The 18,655-nt window shown below is 43.3% G+C and overlaps 1 pseudogene across 1 annotated transcript; it reads right to left on the reverse strand.

The window, feature by feature from the left end:
- Positions 1-842: 842 nt before the first annotated feature.
- Positions 843-11,690, reverse strand: LOC311115493 (major facilitator superfamily domain-containing protein 8-like; annotated as a pseudogene). The gene is made up of 12 exons: positions 11,677-11,690; positions 11,492-11,529; positions 10,853-11,038; positions 7,923-7,985; positions 7,282-7,401; positions 6,047-6,126; positions 5,473-5,671; positions 5,140-5,204; positions 3,909-4,126; positions 3,384-3,503; positions 2,593-2,723; positions 843-915 (listed from the first exon to the last, which is right to left on the reverse strand). The product of its transcript is annotated as a major facilitator superfamily domain-containing protein 8-like (transcript).
- Between the last annotated feature and the right edge of the window lie 6,965 nt (positions 11,691-18,655).

Here is an 18,655-nt window from a genome sequence, read left to right on the forward strand (position 1 = left end):
CGTCATTACTTGTAACGTGGCTGCATGAACTTCTAACGCGGCTGCATGGGATTTGTCGGATATAAAGTTGGGTGTGGTTTTGTTACATCCGCGATAAGATAACGCAAGGAGCCGCTTGAGGATTTAACAGCTCTAACGCAGTTCCACCTCAGACACCGCCAAAACAACCACTATGTGGATGTCGGCTAACGCGCCGGATCTGATAGAATCTAGCACACCATATTTCCAAAGTCTTTAGTTTTCATTTTGATACTATATTTCCACAGGAAATATACCAGAGGTACATTCATCTTATACAGTCCGTGTCTTCAAAGTTGGAGGAAGCACACAAGAGGCTGTGGTGTGTGTGTGTGTCTTCGCCCTTGTCTTGATCCCACTGGTTCCGCTGTTGGCAGAGAGGGAGACGGTGCAGGGTAGCATGAGCCACTCACTTCAAACTTAGAGAGAAAGCGGGAACACAACATTTGGAAACTTTTTTTCCTTCTTGATAGTACATTTTACAGTAAATCAGGTGTTTGGATTGACATGTGTTTGATAAGTGTAGGGGAACTAAACATGTAAATTGACACAATATCTGACACATTGACAATGGCCTAACAGCTGAAATGTTTATTATACTCTTATTGCCTCATGAATGAATGAATAAATATGCATAAAATAACTTTTAAACTGGTCCTTTTCTGGTGTGGTCCCCCTTCACTGCATTTAAAGGGATAATTCACCCAAATTACAAAATTACATATTGGTTTCCCTACCCTGTAAGCAGTGTATGGACAAGGTATGCCATTGGATTTGTTACACACATCCCTCATTTCTGCAGACACCTATTTATCTTTCCCCACAATCCTCTGAGCTCTCTGCATGTTCCACCACACTGGGCTCCACCAGGCGGTCATAGGAGAAGAACATCATGATCTGATAGAGCGGGGCCAAACGTTAGACAAATATTCAAGCAACCTTAAACTGATTATTCAGTTCTGAGACCAAAATAAAAAAATTTTGTTTCCAGGTAAGCCAACCAAACATGTTTGATAACATGTTTGACTTTGCTTTTTTATGGCTATTTTTGCGTTAATTATTACTTTGCAGCGACAAAGAAGAGAAGGAAAGGGGGACTCCAAGCTAGGCTGAAAAAATGGGCTACATGGCCTCCTCTTCCAAGTATCCTGATGGCTAATGCCCAATCGCAGGAAAATAAACTTTGTGGCTTCAATCGCAGTGGGACATCAGGGAATGCTGCGTCTTTCTTTTTACAGAGACATGGCTTACAGACGATATACTCGTCTCTACTATTCAACCAGGCGGCTTTTCCATTTTCCGTATGGATCGGCATGTTTCCTCATCAACATTTCCTGGTGTACCAAAGATGAAAACATCTTGAGCTCCTGTTCACCAGACCTGGAATTTGATGCTAAAATGCCGACCCCACTATATACCGAAGGAAATTCACGTGTGTTATTATCAAAGCTGTGTACATACCGTCACAAGCAAACACCAACGTGCTGGACCATGTATATACACACATCCGTGACGTGTACAAAGCCATCCCTCGCCCCCACTTCGGCAAATCAGATCACGTCCCTCTGTTCCTACTCCCTGCCTACAAGCAGCAACTCAAGAGAGAGCCACCAACACAGAGAATAGTGAGACGCTGGACAGGGGAGGCAGACTCAAACTGCAGGACTGTTTTGAGTATACTGATTGGAATATGTTCAAAGATTCATCCACCCAGGACTTATCCATCCACATTGAGGATGTCAGTCACAGGCTTCATTAGGAAATGTGTTGATGATGTTGGACCAACAGTAACAAACCTGTGAGGATTGGCAACACCAGGGCCCCCCTCAGGGGTGTGTCCTCAGCCCTCTGTACAGCCACGACCGCATGGCTTTACACGACACCAACTCCCTCCTCAAGTTTGCTGATGAGACCACGGTTGTAGAACTGATAACCAACAACGACGAGTCAGCCTATAGGGAGGAGGTACTTGAACAACCTCTCCCTCAACGTCAGCAAAATAAACGTTGATTGTTTACTTCAGGAAGCAGAGGAGGGAACATGCCCCAATCCACATCAACGGGACTGCAGTAAAGAGAGTCAGCAGTTTTAAGTTCCTCGGCGTCCACATCATCGAGGACTTGACATGGACCAACACCCCCACCACTCGTCAAGAGGGCGCAACAGCGTCTCTACTTCCTAAGGCGGCTGAAGAAATTCAGTATGCCACCCCGGGTCCTCTCCAAATACTACCGCTGCACCATCGATTGTGTCCAGACCGGTTACATCACGGCCTGGTACTTCTAAATATTGACTATAAATTGTGCCTTCCTGTATTATACTTATGCTAAAATGTTTATTATATTCTACATAAGCCATTTACTTTATGTTCGTATTCATATCTTTTATTATTTCTTTTTGTTTTTCCATTGTCGAGAAGGAACCTGCAAGTAAGCATTTTGCTGGATGGTGTTTTCCATGTGTATCCCGTACATACAACGAATAAAACTAGTCTTCCACACACAGAGTCTCTATCTCTAACGCGCAGGCACACGCTCACGCACACACACACACACACACACACGGTCAACTCACAGTGAGCAGGGCCAGAAGAGCCATCATTACCCCGAGCATGACATACAGGTTCCCTGTCAGACCCCGCTCCCACAGGGGGCCCAAGATTGTGGCCAGACCCACCACAGAGCGACGCACCCCCTGACTGAACCCTGGAGAGAGAGGGAGGGACAGGCAGACATTTACTGACACAAATACCACAGGGACAGAGATACCATAGCAAAATATTTTAAAATGCTTTGAACCAGAAAAGAAAATTAGCATCCAGTTAGTCCCATTCTGTTTCTTCCATTTCGTGCATAATGAACACAACCCTGAAGCCTATGGTTCTCAAAGCCTCTCAGTAAAAGGTGTTGTCAATGATCTGCTCAGAGGCAGCACAGTCCCAGCAGGTTTGTTCTCTACCCCCTTACATCACACTGATCAATGGTCAGAAAATCTACTCTAAATAAGTACGTTATGAACAGGGCAATATGCAGTTCAAACAATAACAAAGCGCCACCCAGCCACTGTTTTGATAAACTGCTGAGGGTCAGGAAATCTACTCTAAAAAGGTAAATTACGGATGAAACAAGACAGGATGGAAATTTAGTGTACAAGGGTTACGTTCATTAGGGAACAAAATGGAAAATGTTAAGCAACGGAAAATTCAAATACATGTTTCTTAGTGGACAAGTCTAGGTGATCCCTACCTGTTTCACTTTGATTTCTTTAGTTTGGTGCCTAATGAACACAACAGTGGTTTAGAGCACTACAGTTAAACTACAGACAGCTATACTCCAAGGCATCCTCTAGAGGGTACCATTGCTCACCTTGAGTCTTTTCCGTAGTGACTTTGGAGAAGAGAGACACCTGGGCCACAGTGATGAAGGGGTCCCAAAACCTGCAGGAACACCCCAATGATGAACTCTGCTAACTGCCAGGGGGAGTACCTGTGTGTGAGTGTGTGTGTGTGTGTGTGTGTGTGTGTGAGTGTGTGGTAGTAGCTTAGAAAATGACACCCTTGTATGAGTACACTCTCAGAAAAAAAGAGTGCTACATGGTACTAGTTTCCAGATATAACCTTTTTAGATCAGATACTCTTTCTGGTTCCAAATAGCACCTTTTATTTGGAACCCAGGTTCTATTTGGAAACCAAAAGGGTTCTATTTGACCTGAAAAGGGTTCTATCTGGAGCCTATTTTCAGGGGGTTCTCCTACAGGGACAAATGGTGCTACATAGCACTCTTTCTTTCTGATAGTGTATGCTACATTGTTTGGCCTAGCTAAAAACACAAACCAACATATACAATATGGCTACCTGCGGAGAGAACGTTTCACGTACCATGCATCCTCACTCACCCTGTGGGTTGGCCAGGAAGATGAGGCACCGCACGCAGGAGATCTTGCAGAGAATGAGGCCCATGGCCAGCACCACCCTCACAGCTGTGCGGCGGCTCAGCCAGCGGACAAACTGGAAGCCTGTGATCACCTCCACGCCACAGATGCAGTACAAGACACTGTTCTCCATCTCCACTAAGTTAAAGCACTGCTGGGTCAATGGGGTAACCATGGTCTAAGGTGGCGGGAAATTAATACAGTCACATTATTGAGTCTAATCATGTCCCTGGTTTAAAAATAAATTTTCTTAAATACTATTCTTAAAGCTGGAATCCTTAGCGGTGAAACTGACACGTCTGTTTGCGATATTACAACAACAAAGACGTTACTTCAAACAACGAACACTGTTTTTTCCCCCCCCATTGTACATCATTGCATCTGCGATAGAACAGCACAGTATGTATTACAATGTTTTTTACCATGATGCTGGATACTCATCTCCTCCATTTAAAAAACAAAACAATAACAAATACGCCTGGGGCGACCAGTGGCGCTGTTTTACCATTCTCGGATGTAAGCTTGAAGTATTCTTATTGTTTTTGTGATAGCACAGATAAACGTTCAGTTTGAGAGATAGACAGAGTGAGGGACAGAAAGGGTTTAGGGGCACAGACAGACGGTCGAACTAAGGGCAAACCCCTGTTGCCATGTGGGCATGTGTGGTCCGCTACACCAGACTCCGGCACTTCACGTTAACATTTTATAATAACATTCATGAACAAGCATTAATTTATTTTCTTTTTTTACGTGTTTACGCTATTAACAAATGATTTGTTCATTATTTGTCAACATGTATTAACATTATAGTATTTATAACACCATTTATAAGTATTTCGCAGAACATTACAATAAAGTCTAACGAGTCCCTTTATAGTAGCCTGGTCGTAGATCGGTATGTGCTTTAGCCAACTCCTCCAAAACCAAACATGATGATGGCATGATGATATTGAAAGTTGGCTTAGGAATATAACGATTTGGCTACCAGGCTACCCCCTCAGTGGCCTATGCAATATATAACAAATGTACTGAAAGGCACTTCACAGTGAGTGAGTGAGTGAGTGAGTGAGTGAGTGAGTAAGTGAGTGAGTGAGTGAGTGAGTGAGTGAGTGAGTGAGTGAGTGAGTGAGTGAGTGAGTGAGTGAGTGAGTGAGTGATTGAGTGAGTGTGACTGGACAGGTGAGAGAGCACTGTTTGGTTAAAGAGTGTGATGAACTGAGCTGTTAACAGCCTAACCCCTTCTTCCCTTAGGAACTCTAAACAGGCGGGGAACAGAGAGAGACGGAGAGACAGAGACAGGGGCAAAGAGAAAGAGGGAGAGAACGGGGGGCAGAGCGAGACAGAGAGAGAGAGAGAGAGAAGGTGAGGAACAGGGTTTTCAAGTTGCACAGGTACCATTGTACAGGTGTGTGTCCCACAACATAATTATACACATTTACAAGAACATATTTTACCACCTTGCGAAAAGCCCCCATCATCACCCACCTCAGCTCATGCTGAACCTCTTTGAAGGGCTGGAGTCGCCCTCCTCCTCGGGCGAGGGGGTAGGGGAGAGGTGAGGCAGGTTGCCGTTGGATATGGCCGGGTGAGCGGTCCTGGAGGCGTCAGGGATCACCACCGAGCCGTAGGACCCCAGCAGGTTGTGGCGCGACCCAATCAGGGGCTTCCCTTCTTCGTCCTCCCCCTCACCTTCTTCAACCACCTCCCCATCCCCCACCTCTTTCTCTCTAAGCAGAGGGTGAGAGGAGACACAATGAGTTGGCCTAGCAGTTAGAGCAACAGACCAGTAACCTGTCAATTGCGGGTTTGATCACTGAATGGGGCGTTCAAAAAAACAACAACATCCAATTAATTTTGGCCAGAGAGTCATGAAAGAGGTTGAACTGTATGCATGGATGTGTTAAAACTGTAAGTCCCTATTCAAACTAGCATATTTTACATATAAACAGACCATCTCATGCATCATTCAATTATTCTAAATATATCATTTGACATAGAATAACATAACATACAGTACATCTTACTACACTTGACGTTGCCATATTACTATTTTACTGTGAGGAGAGTAGGAGAAAAGCTTCAGTTGTTAGTATCTTACCCCAGGTGCAGTGTACTTGTTCACCACAAACGGCCCATACTGAAAATCACAGAGCCTCAGGAAGATGTTAAATGCTGGACCTGTGTGTGATGAGAGGGACATCATGAGACAGACACACTAACAGAGACATACAGAAGGTGGGTGCATCCCAGTTGTCTTTTTTGCAGTCCTGCTGCACATGTCAAAATAAAGCAATATCATATTCCTGAGATATTAAAAACACTTCTCAAGGCATTGTTGTGAGTTCAGGGGCCGTGAAACATCTCAGTGTAGGAGTGCCGATCTACGATCAGTTTAGCATTTTAGATCATAATGAATAAGATTATATGGACAAGGGGGACCTGATCCTTAGGGCTGGCACAATTACAGTATAACCAGGTAACAGAAGGTTATGATGAATACCGTCTTGAAAATAAAATAACAGTCATAACCGTTTTAAAAAACGGAACGAACTGAAGAGGGGACGGCCGAGCATTAGTGTTATTGAGTCCGTTTCTGCCGTAACATGGACTCCTAACAACCCGATGAAACTTTGTTGCTCCTTGCTGAAACAAGCAAGGTGTTGTGGCAAACAATATTTGGTTGCCTAGGCAACACCCCCCACAATGCAGCAGCAGCACACATATAAATTGAATGAATAGAACAGCCTTGGAACCTCTAACCCTGGCAATTTGACTGTTAAACTCATGGGTACACTCGCAATGGCTGCCTGCCTTGTGAAGCAATAATTTTCATGGTAATGTAAAATGTTCATTCAAATGGTGTTTACTGATGTGGCTCATGCAATGGAATGTGCTATTTGTAATGTCAGTTGAGTGTGCGCATATTTTAGCACATATTTTGCTTCGTACTTTGCTCCTATGGGTACTATCACAATGGTCGCTAGTCCACCCATTATGCCATCATTGACTTGAATGGGGACGCCCGTTCTATTAATTATATTTCCATGGCAGCACATGCAGTCAGGAGCTGCTTTTTTTAGCTATTTGAGCAGTTATTACGGTGACCGCATCATTTGGCAGGCCAATTACCATCATCCAAAATTCCATAACCATCATTGCCCTACTGATCCTAGATCAGTCAGCACTCCTAATCTGAGGCACTTTCTGAACACATGCCCTGATCATTTTCGCAGCGGGACTGCAAAAAGGACAACCTTGAACATACCCATACACAGAGCGAATGACAACATGCTATGAATGGCACACAGGAAGCAGACAGATAGCAGCACTGACCAATCAGAAGGCCAGCCTGTCGGCACGCCATGACCACTGCGGACATGGTGGAGCGGTCCTCCGGGGCAGTGCTTCGGGTCAGGAAGCCAAAGATGGATGAGCCCGCACCTGTACCAATACCTACAGTAGCAGACCACATACATGGATGTCCATACTAAAACCATTTAAGTACGGACCACCACTAAAACCATAAGCAGAATATGCATCATACTATAAAAAGATGAGTGTTCTAGTACTCTATCTACAAGCATGCAAAATGTGAGCCCATTTTACTCACACCGATGCATTTTGATTAGGCTATAATCTTAACAATCAGATAAATTCAAACAAATTAATGATGTCCTTTAAAACTGTCACGGTTTCGGCCGAGGCTGCTCCTCCTCCTTGTTCGGGCAGGCTTCGGCGGTCGTCGTCTCCGGAGTACTAGCTGCCACCGTTCTTTGTTTTCGATGTTTGTTTGGTTAGGTCTGTTTGGTACACCTGTTCATGTTTAGTGTTGATTATGTGTCCTATAAGTTCTCGTTGTTTCTGTCATGTGTTGTGTGTAATTGTTTTCACCTGTCTGTTGGTGCTCTTCATTTGTTTGGACAGACGCCAGAGTGTACCGTCGCACTTTTGTTTTCGAATATGGGTATTCTCACCTGCTACTAGTCTGCTGGAGAGCAAAAGCCATTTGGAGTTGCTCATAAAATACATAAAGTTACCTGGAGGACAAAGACCAACGTCAGGGAGACAGAACAGTAAAATGACCAGGGATGTATTCATAAAACATTTTCCAATGAGTTTCCATTGGACAAATTCAGGTAGATCCCTCCCAGTTTCGTCCCGTTAGCTTCTGTTTGGTTCCTAGTAGTGATGAGGGAAATAATACAGTTGCACATCTGGACAATATTTTTCACGATATACAGTGCATTCGGAAAGTATTCAGACGCCTTCCCTTTTCCACATTTTGTTACGTTACAGCCTTATTCTAAAATGGATTTTTTTTTAAAGTCCTAATCAATCTACACACAATACCCCATAACGACTAAGTGAAAAAATGTTTTTTTGTGTGTGTGTGCAAATTTATAACTAATAAAAAACAGAAATACCTTATTTACATAAGTATTCAGAACCTTTGCAATGAGACTCGAAATTGAGCTCAGGTGCATCCTGTTTCCATTGATCATCCTTGAGATGTTTCTACAACTTGATTGGAGTCCACCTGTGGTAATTTCAATTGGTTGGACATGATTTGGAAAGGCACACATCTGTCTATATAAGGTCCCACAGTTGACAGTGCATGTCAGAGCAAAAACCAAGCCATGAAGGAATTGTCCATAGAGCTCCGAGACAGGATTGTGTCTGCAACATTGAAGGTCCCCAAGAACACAACGGCCTCCATCATTCTTAAATGGAATAAGTTTGGAACCACCAAGACTCTTCCTAGAGCTGGCCGCCCGGCCAAACTGAGCAATCAGGGGAGAAGAGCCTTGGTTAGGGAGGTGACCAAGAACCCGATGGTCACTCTGACAGAGCTCCAGAGTTCCTCTGTGGGGATGGGAGAACCTTCCAGAAGGACAATCATCTCTGCAGCACTCCACCAATCAGGCCTTTATGGTAGAGTGGCCAGATGGAAGCCACTCCTCAGTAAAAGGCACATGATAGCCCGCTTGGAGTTTGCCAAAAGGCACCTAAGGACTCTCAGACCATGAGAAGCAAGATTCTCTGGTCTGATGAAACCAATATTGAATTCTGGCCTGAATGCCAATCGTCACATCTGGAGGAAACCTGGCACCATCCTTACAATGAAGCATGGTGGTGGCAGCATCATGCTGTGGGGGATGTTTTTCAGCGGCAGGGACTGGGAGATTAATCAGGATCGAGGGAAAGATGAACAGAAAAAAATACAGAGAGATTCTTGATGAAAACCTGCTCCAGAGCGCTCAGGACCTCAGACTGGGGCGAAGGTTCACCTTCCAACAGGACAACACAGGAGTGTCTCTGAAAATAGCTGTGCAGCGATGCTCCCCATCCAACCTGACAGAGCTTGAGAGGATCTGCAGAGAAGAATGGGAGAAACTCCCCGAATACAGATGTGCCAAGCTTGTAGCGTCATAGCAAAGAAGACTCAAGGCTGTAATCGTTGCCAAAGGTGCTTAAACAAAGTACTGAGTAAAGGGTCTGAATACTTATGTAAATGTGATATTTTAGTTATTGATTTTTATAAATTTGCTAACATTTCTAAAAACCTGTTTTTGCTTTGTCATTATGGGGTAATGTGTGTAGATTGATGAGGAGGAAAAAACAATTTAATTAATTTGAGAATAAGGCTGAAACGTAACAAAATGTGGAAAAAGTCAAGGGGTCTGAATACTTTCCGAATGCACTGTATAGTATCGTTTTGACAATATCGTAATGTAATTTTTGCACTACTTGGCTATACCGGCAGCAAAACTCCAGTATTTGTCTTTCATAGCTTGTTCTCCGTCTTCTTTTTTAAATAGGAAGCCAATTTGTTTTTAGCACTTTTATTTCCATGACTGATCAAAACTTGTTTTCCATTGGCTCACTCTTGTCCCTCTGCAGTAGACATATGGTGAGCAATATGTTTGGAACATTGAATCGCAAAAACATCACAGTATCGAATCGCGATACATACAGAATAGTGAGAATCGAAATACATATTGTGTCAGCACCAAATTATCTTGATAATATTGTATCGTGAGGTCCCTGGCAATTCCCAGCCCTAGTTCATAGTGAATACACCCCAGGTAGTAAAAGGTATTGGGGTGAGTCCCAATAATCTCCCCTGAAGTGTACACTCGTTTACCACTCCCCACAACCTTAAAAGCATTGGATTGGTGTAGGCATAGGCTAGAGGGAGTTTCAATATACCAGTAATTTCCTTGTAAATCCATGAAGGGAAGTGAACAAGTGAACACTCCCAGACAAAGGAGAGATTATTAGGACACAACCACTGGCAACAGGAACTCTCAACACAATGGTGTTGCTTTATTTTCCCTACTCATACAGTCTCAAGGCAAAAAAAGCTACGAAAAGAGAGAGAAGACTAATCCATTTGGATGTTTTTGTATCTCAGGTTACCATGGCCCCATCCAGAAACTACTGCTGGCCCTTAACCCCTGGCTTAGGCACTTTATGTAAATGTCAAAGAGACATTTCCATGGGAAAAAACTGTGTTTTGACAAACCTAAAGTCGAGGTGCAGCTGAAATGTAAAATTCACGAGGGGAATGCTTTATACTATCCTAAATAAATAATAGTTGTACCTGGAAAAGCAGGCCTAGCTCTAACCTGCCCTCTGAAACGCTAGAGGGAACTTTAGCCATATTTCATACACCTATGCAATATTATCAGATATCAACATGTGCCTAGGCCCTAGGTTATTTTTTCTGGATGGGACTTAACTCAGAGAATTGGATAGATGTAAGCAATATGGTGAAAGCTCCATCTTGCACTCTGGTAGGTCAGGTTGAAATGTCGCCATATTGTTTACATCTATCCAATCCTCTCAGATCTATAAAGGTGCCCAAGGGGTAGGAGTTAGGGGGTTGATTTGGGATTCTTACTCACAATCTCGAAGAGGTTGGTGAACAGGATGATCTTCTTGGTGATGCGGGTCTTGTCGGACCAGTGTCCAAACAGAGGCCCCGAGAGGAGACCAGTCAGGCTGAACGCTGATAGGCCCAGACCCAGGAAGTAGGGCGCTGCCCCAAGTGTCTGCAGGTACTTCCATATCGTGGGCAAGATCACAGCTGGAGAGAGGGGAGCCTAGATTAGTTTAAACAATTTGCTCATTTCGTTCCTCTATTTACATTTAGGCTGAACAGTCTCAATTTCCTTAACAACTGAACACTTTTTAAACACACATTTTAAAAGATCATTGAAATGAGTGTGTAATAGGTAAAAGGAAAAAAGATATACGATTGCATAGGCTGAGGCCATATGGAAGAGGTAACTTTGATAGCCAGCAGCCACTAGGTTAGGTAATGAGCAGGTTATGGTGTAGTCCAGTGAGTTCTACAACATCACATGATAAATGCAGAGAAACATTGTGAGCATTTTCTTTTTGCCTTAGCATTGAAACTCTGGGTCCCATTTTCATAAAGTGTCTCAGAGTAGGAGTGCTGACCTAGGATCAGCCCACCCCCACCCCACTCTATCCACCTAACCTTAGTCATAAACTGATCCTAGATCAGTATTCATACTCTGAGACGCTTTCTGAATACGGGCCCTGGGTCCAACCCTAAAGGACAGTAGGCCACTGAGTCATCACTAAATGTGCACTGGATCCAGGATCATGGGAGATTCCATGCTAAGGAGTGAATCTGATGGAGCTCTACCAAATGAGACACAGCTGACTCAGTCTAATCCCCTGACTCAGTGACCTCACCTGACTGTCCTCATGTCTTATATTAGATCAATGGGGAATGGGGATCACACTTTTCAACACATGGTTAACTAGTGGCTCAAGCAACTGTATGCTTAAGATTAAGGTATAATCTTTGTAAATTATATTATAAATAGGACTGGTGGAGTTATGTCACACATGCTGCTAACACAAATATATGGAAATGTCTGCTCTACCCAAAATTACAACCAACTAATTGCATCATTACCGCAAAAATGGAAGACGCAAGTGGAAGGGAGAAAAAGTAAGGAACTTGTCTGTCGGCCCTGCATTAAAGGCCAAAATTGGTTATAGACAACTGTGATAAATAAAAAAGTATACCAGTTTAATTTAAGGACCAAAAAAATGACAGCTGTGCCATATAGATTGCAAAATAGTTGGGAAGAGATTTTCGATGTATCGATTCCACGGCACATGGTTTATGAACTGATACGCAAAACAACGCCGGATTCAAAACTTAGAATTTTTCAATTTAAAAGATTATACAACATTTTTGCAACCAATATAATTGTATATATATGGGGAATACAACTTTCCCAGCTCTGCAGATTTTGCTGTGAAGAGACAGTCATTAGATCATTTTGGTAGTGTTCATATGTAGCTTATTTTTGCTAACAGGTCCAGGAATGGCTGAAGAATTGCAACATTTACCTGCAGCTAACTCTGCAGATAGCACTACTGGGTGATTTGAAGTCATAGTCAAATCGATCAATAATATAATAATACTTTTAGTAAAAATGTTTATCTTTAATTTACAATCTGTAGAAACTATGAGAATAGAAAGGTTCAGAACTTTTGTGAAACATCACAGAACAGTTGAAAAATATATGGCAAATAGAAATTCAATATGGATGGTGTTAAGAGATAGATGGGAGGGGTTGAATGGAGCTGAAGGGTGGGACTAATAACAACAAGATAACTAATGTAAAATGTATATAGGTTCAGAACTTTTGTGAAACAGCACAGTTAAAAATATATGGCAAATAGATATCAAACTGGACAGACATCAGAAATAGATGGGAGAGGTTGAGGAAGGACAGGACTAAAAACAAACAGAATATAACTATTGTGTCCGTGAAATGTATATAGTATGTATAAGCTGGAAGTAGAAGCCTAAGTGTTCATTATTTATTGCAATTAGGGGAGGGGTGGTAGGGTTAGTGTAAAATAATAAAGGAAAATATATTTTGAAAATATATATATATACATTTATATTTATATGTACAGTGGGGAAAAAAAGTATTTAGTCAGCCACCAATTGTGCAAGTTCTCCCACTTAAAAAGATGAGAGAGGCCTGTAATTTTCATCATAGGTACACGTCAACTATGACAGACAAATTTAGAAAACAAAATCCAGAAAATCACATTGTAGGATTTTTTATGAATTTATTTGCAAATTATGGTGGAAAATAAGTATTTGGTCACCTACAAACAAGCAAGATTTCTGGCTCTCACAGACCTGTAACTTCTTCTTTAAGAGGCTCCTCTGTCCTCCACTCGTTACCTGTATTAATGGGACCTGTTTGAACTTGTTATCAGTATAAAAGACACCTGTCCACAACCTCAAACAGTCACACTCCAAACTCCACTATGGCCAAGACCAAAGAGCTGTCAAAGGACACCAGAAACAAAATTGTAGACCTGCAACAGGCTGGGAAGACTGAATCTGCAATAGGTAAGCAGCTTGGTTTGAAGAAATCAACTGTGGGAGCAATTATTAGGAAATGGAAGACATACAAGACCACTGATAATCTCCCTCGATCTGAGGCTCCACGCAAGATCTCACCCCGTGGGGTCAAAATGATCACAAGAACGGTGAGCAAAAATCCCAGAACCACATGGGGGGACCTAGTGAATGACCTGCAGAGAGCTGGGACAAAAGTAACAAAGCCTACCATCAGTAACACACTACGCCGCCAGGGACTCAAATCCTGCTGCGCCAGACGTGTCCCCCTGCTTAAGCCAGTACATGTCCAGGCCCGTCTGAAGTGTGCTAGAGTGCATTTGGATGATCCAGAAGAGGATTGGGAGAATGTCATATGGTCAGATGAAACCAAAATAGAACTTTTTGGTAAAAACTCAACTCGTCGTGTTTGGAGGATAAAGAATGCTGAGTTGCATTCAAAGAACACCATACCTACTGTGAAGCATGGGCGTGGAAACATCATGCTTTGGGGCTGTTTTTCTGCAAAGGGACCAGGACGACTGATCCGTGTAAAGGAAAGAATGAATGGGGCCATGTATCGTGAATTTTTAAGTGAAAACCTCCTTCCATCAGCAAGGGCATTGAAGATGAAACGTGGCTGGGTCTTTCAGCATGACAACGATCCCAAACACACCGCCCGGGCAACGAAGGAGTGGCTTCGTAAGAAGCATTTCAAGGTCCTGGAGTGGCCTAGCCAGTCTCCAGATCTCAACCCCATAGAAAATCTTTGGAGGGAGTTGAAAGTCCGTGTTGCCCAGCGACAGCCCCAAAACATCACTGCTCTAGAGGAGATCTGCATGGAGGAATGGGCCAAAATTGGGCCAGCAACAGTGTGTGAAAACCTTGTGAAGACTTACAGAAAATGTTTGACCTGTGTCATTGCCAACAAAGGGTATATAACAAAGTATTGAGAAACTTTTGTTATTGACCAAATACTTATTTTCCACCATAATTTGCAAATAAATTCATTAAAAATCCTACAATGTGATTTTCTGGATAATTTTTTCTCATTTTGTCTGTCATAGTTGACGTGTACCTATGATGAAAATTACAGGCCTCTCTCATCTTTTTAAGTGGGAGAACTTGCACAATTGGTGGCTGACTAAATACTTTTTTTCCCCACTGTATGTATGTAAACTCAGCAAAAAACAGAAACTTCCCTTTTTCAGGACCCTGTCATTCAAAGATAATTAGTAAAAATCCAAATAACTTCACAGATATTCATTGTAAAGGGTTTAAACACTGTTTCCCATGCTTGTTCAATGAACCATAAACAATTAATGAACATGCACCTGTGGAACGATCGTTAAGACACTAACAGCTTACAGACGGTAGGTCACAGTTATGAAAACTTAGGACACTAAAGAGGCCAATCTACTGACTCTGAAAAACACCAAAAGAAAGATGCCCAGTGTCCCTGCTCATCTGCGTGAAAGTGCCTTAGGCATGCTGCAAGGAGGCATGAGGACTGCAGATGTGGCCATGGCAATAAATTGCAAAGTCCGTACTGTGAGACGCCTAAGACAGCATTACAGGGGAGAGGATGGACAGCGGATTGTCCTCGCAGAGGCAGACCACATGTAACAACACCTGCACAGGATCAGTACATCCGAACGTCACACCTGCGGGACACGTACAGGATGGCAACAACAACTGCCCGAGTTACACCAGGAACACACAATCCCTCCATCAGTGCTCAGACTGTCCGCAATAGGCTGAGAGAGGCTGGACTGAGGGCTTGTAGGCCTGTTGTAAGGCAGGTCCTCACCAGACATCACCGGCAACAACGTCGCCTATGGGCACAAACCCACCGTCGCTGGACCAGACAGGACTGGCAAAAAGTGCTCTTCACTAACGAGTCGCGGTTTTGTCTCTCAAAGGGTCATTGTCGGATTCGCGTTTATCGTCAAAGGAATGAGCGTTACACCGAGGCCTGTACTCTGGAGCGGGATCGATTTGGAGGTGGAGGGTCCGTCATGGTCTGGGGCAGTGTGTCACAGCATCATCGGACTGAGCTTCTTGTCATTGCAGGCAATCTCAACGCTGTGCGTTACAGAGAAGACATCCTCCTCCCTCATGTGGTACCCTTCCTACAGGCTCATCCTGACATTACCGTCCAGCATGACAATGCCACCAGCCATATAGCTCGTTCTGTGCGTGATTTCCTGCAAGACAGGAATGTCAGTGTTCTGCCGTTGCCAGCGAAGAGCCCGGATCTCAATCCCATTGAGCACGTCTGGGACCTGTTGGATCGGAGGGTGATGGCTAGGGCCATTCCCCCCAGAAATGTCTGGGAACTTGCAGGTGCCTTGGTGGAAGAGTGGGGTAACATCTCACAGCAAGAACTGGCAAATCTGGTGCAGTCCATAAGGAGGAGATGCACTGCAGTACTTAATGTAGCTGGTGGCCACACCAGATACTGACTGTTACTTTTGATTTTGACCCCCCCTTTGTTCAGGGACACATTATTCCATTTATTTTAGTCACATGTCTGTGGAACTTCAGTTTATGTCTCAGTTGTTGAATCTTGTTATGTTCATACAAATATTTGCACATGTTAAGTTTTCTGAAAATAAACGCAGTCGACAGTGAGAGGACGCTATGTGTGTATGTACAGTTGAAGTCGGAAGTTTACATACACTTACAGTGAGGGAAAAAATTATTTGATCCCCTGCTGATTTTGTACGTTTGCACACTGACAAATACATGATCAGTCTATAATTTCAATGGTAGGTTTATTTGAACAGTCAGAGACAGAATAACAACAAACAAATCCAGAAAAACACATGTCAAAAATGTTATAAATTGATTTGCATTTTAAATGAGAGAAATAAGTATTTGACCCCTCTGCAAAATATTACTTAGTACTTGGTGGCAAAACCCTTGTTGGCAATCACAGAGGTCAGACGTTTCTTGTAGTTGGCCACCAGGTTTGCACACATCTCAGGAGGGATTTTGTCTCACTCCTCTTTGCAGATCTTCTCCAAGTCATTAAGGTTTCGAGGCTGACGTTTGACAAATCGAACCTTCAGCCCCCTCCACAGATTTTCTATGGGATTAAGGTCTGGAGACTGGCTAGGCCACTCCAGGACCTTAATGTGCTTCTTCTTGAGACACTCCTTTGTTGCCTTGGCCGTGTGTTTTGGGTCATTGTCATGCTGGAATACCCATCCACAACCCATTTTCAATTCCCTGGCTGAGGGAAGGAGGTTCTCACCAAAGATTTGATGGTACATGGCCCCGTCCATCGTCCCTTTGATGCGGTGAAGTTGTCCTATCCCCTTAGCAGAAAATCACCCCCAAAGCATTATGTTTCCACCTCCATGTTTGACGGTAGGGATGGTGTTCTTGGGGTCATAGGCAGCATTCCTCCTCCTCCAAACACGGTGAGTTGAGTTGATGCCAAAGAGCTCGATTTTGGTCTCATCTGACCACAACACTTTCACCCAGTTCTCCTCTGAATCATTCAGATGTTCATTGGCAAACTTCAGATGGCCCTGTATATGTGCTTTCTTGAGCAGGGGGACATTGCGGGCGCTGCAGGATTTCAGTCCTTCACGGCGTAGTGTGTTACCAATTGTTTTCTTGGTGATTCTAATAATAATAATAATAATAATAATAATATGCCATTTAGCATGATCCCAGCTGCCTTGAGATCATTGACAAGATCCTCCCGTGTAGATCTGGGCTGATTCCTCACCGTTCTCATGATCATTGCAACTCCACGAGGTGAGATCTTGCATGGAGCCCCAGGCCGAGGAAGATTGACAGTTATTTTGTGTTTCTTCCATTTGCGAATAATCGCACCAACTGTTGTCACCTTCTCACCAAGCTGCTTGGCGATGGTCTTGTAGCCCATTCCAGCCTTGTGTAGGTCTACAATCTTGTCCCTGACATCCTTGGAGAGCTCTTTGGTCTTGGCCATGGTGGAGAGTTTGGAATCTGATTGATTGATTGCTCTCTTAAAGGGAGTGCTCCTAATCTCATCTCGTTACCTGTATAAAAGACACCTGGGAGCCAGAAATCTTTCTGATTGAGAGGGGGTCAAATACTTATTTCCCTCATTAAAATGCAAATCAATTTATAACATTTTTGTTGTTATTCTGGCTCTCACTGTTCAAATAAACCTACCATTAAAATTATAGACTGATCATTTCTTTGTCAGTGGGCAAACGTACAAAATCAGCAGGGGATCAAATACTTTTTTCCCTCACTGTATGTTGGAGTCATTAAAACTTGTTTTTCAACCACTCCACACATTTCGGCAAGTCGGTTAGGACATCTACTTTGTTCATGACACACGTAATTTTTACAACAATTGTTTACAGACAGATTATTTCACTTATAATTCACTGTATCACAATTCCAGTGGGTCAGAAGTGTACATACACTAAGTTGACTGTGCCTTTAAACAGCTTGGAAAATTCCAGAAAATTATAGGCTAATTGACATCATTTGAGTCAATTGAAGGTGGACATGTGGATGTATTTCAAGGCCTACCTTCAAACCCAGTGCCTCTTTGTTTGACATCATGGGAAAATCGAAATAAATAAGCCAAGACCTCAGTAAAAAAACATGTAGACCTCCACAAGTCTGGTTCAACCTTGGGAACAATTTCCAAACGCCTGAAGGTGCCACGTTCATCTGTACAAACAATAGTACGCATGTATAAACACCATGGGACCACGCAGCCATCATACCGCTCAGGAAGGAGACGCGTTCTGTCTCCTAGAGATGAACGTACTTTGGTGCGAAAAGTGCAAATCAATCCCAGAACAACAGTAAAGGACCTTGTGAAGATGCTGGAGGAAACAGTGACAAAAGTATCTATATCCACAGTAAAACGTTTCCTATATCGACATAACCTGAAAGGCCGCTCAGCAAGGAAGAAGCCACTGCTCCAAAACCGCCATAAAAAAGTCAGACTACGGTTTGAAATTGCACATGGCGACCAAGATCGTACTTCTTGGAGAAATGTCCTCTGGTCTGATGAAACAAAAATAGAACTGTTTGGCCATAATGACAATCGATATGTTTGGAGGAAAAAGGGGCACGCTTGCAAGCCGAAGAACACCATCTCAACCGTGTAGCACAGGGGTGGCAGCATCATGCTGTGGGGGTGCTTTGCTGCAGGAGGGACTGGTGCACTTCACAAAATAGATGGCATCATGAGGAAGGAAAATTATGTGGATATATTGAAGCAACATCTCAATACATCAGTCAGGAAGTTAAAGCTTGGTCTCAAATGGGCCTTCC

Source organism: Coregonus lavaretus (genome assembly GCF_964263955.1).
Source record: "Coregonus lavaretus genome assembly, contig: HAP1_SCAFFOLD_2023, whole genome shotgun sequence".
NCBI classification, from domain to species: Eukaryota; Metazoa; Chordata; class Actinopteri; order Salmoniformes; family Salmonidae; genus Coregonus; species Coregonus lavaretus.